We start from the raw sequence: 1,067 nt of genomic DNA on the forward strand, positions 1-1,067 counted from the left end.
AGGCCTAATCAGACTCTTGGCCGCGGGATGGTTGACGACGGTACGTCCGAGAAGGGATTCAGATGTTCCTCTACAAGTATCGCAGGAATACTCAATCACTACATTAGTGGTATGCACCGCTAGTCTAATGGTTAGGATATCTGCCTTCCAAGCAGATGGTCCGGGTTCGATTCCCGGTCGGTGCAGTTCGTATTAACGAGAGAAGGGTCTTCAGGCTATCGTGGAATAGTTATGCTCAGCACGTCAGGGCGATACAGGAGTTTGTACGCATGAGCAGCTTGGCGCAGTGGATAGCGTGTTGGGCTCATAACCCAAAGGTCCCTTGATCGAAACAAGGAGCTGCTATTCATCACAATACACTCGAGATGGTTATCAAACTGAGAGGTGCAGCTTACCGACTGCATAGATCAGTCTTACCGAAAAATTTCCACTAAACAGAGTTGGTGTTTTCGTACCATTCCATGCCATTGGCCCAACCGTGCCAGTTCAGGGGAAAAACAACGTCAATAAAGCGTTGTCCGTGCATAGAAAAGAGCTATTCACCTAGAGCAGAACTCCTTGCAGGAATGATGAATGACCGCTCGGTACCTCAGAACGCGTTGCGGAGATGAACCAACAGCCCAAATTCACGAGCCGCCGCATGCGGATTCAAAATGTGCTTGCAATCAGGAACTTCGATGTCACGAAAAAGTTGTGCAGCTTGTGCCGAGCTAGCTGTAGTATGCGATGAGAACCTTACCAGTTGGAGTTATCAATCGAGATGGAATGCTGCCTACCATGCGAGAGATATAGTAGCAGTTCGCGATCTCAGGTACGCGTTTAAGGCCTAACCAGACTCTTGGCCGCGGGATGGTTGACGACGGTACGTCCGAGAAGGGATTCAGATGTCCCTCTACAAGTATCGCAGGAATACTCAATCACTACATAAGTGATATGCACCGCTAGTCTAATGGTTAGGATATCTGCCTTCCAAGCAGATGGTCCGGGTCCGATTCCCGGGCGGTGCAGTTTGTATCAACGAGGGAAGGGTCTTTACGCTATCGTGGAATAGTTATGCTCAGCACGTC

General features: G+C 49.4%; 3 non-coding genes across 3 annotated transcripts; all 3 read left to right on the forward strand.

Annotated features, from left to right (window-relative positions):
• Positions 1–113: 113 nt before the first annotated feature.
• On the forward strand, positions 114–185 carry Pmar_PMAR021336. Its single transcript has one exon. It is a non-coding gene; the product is annotated as a tRNA-Gly (tRNA).
• An 87-nt stretch (positions 186–272) lies between these two features.
• Pmar_PMAR021337 lies at positions 273–345 on the forward strand. The gene has a single exon. It is a non-coding gene; the product is annotated as a tRNA-Met (tRNA).
• Positions 346–935: 590 nt separating this feature from the next.
• On the forward strand, positions 936–1,007 carry Pmar_PMAR021338. Its single transcript has one exon. It is a non-coding gene; the product is annotated as a tRNA-Gly (tRNA).
• The last annotated feature ends 60 nt before the right edge of the window (positions 1,008–1,067 follow it).

The sequence above is a fragment of the Perkinsus marinus genome, assembly GCF_000006405.1.
Source record: "Perkinsus marinus ATCC 50983 genomic scaffold scf_1104296937884, whole genome shotgun sequence".
NCBI lineage: Eukaryota > Perkinsozoa > Perkinsida > Perkinsidae > Perkinsus > Perkinsus marinus.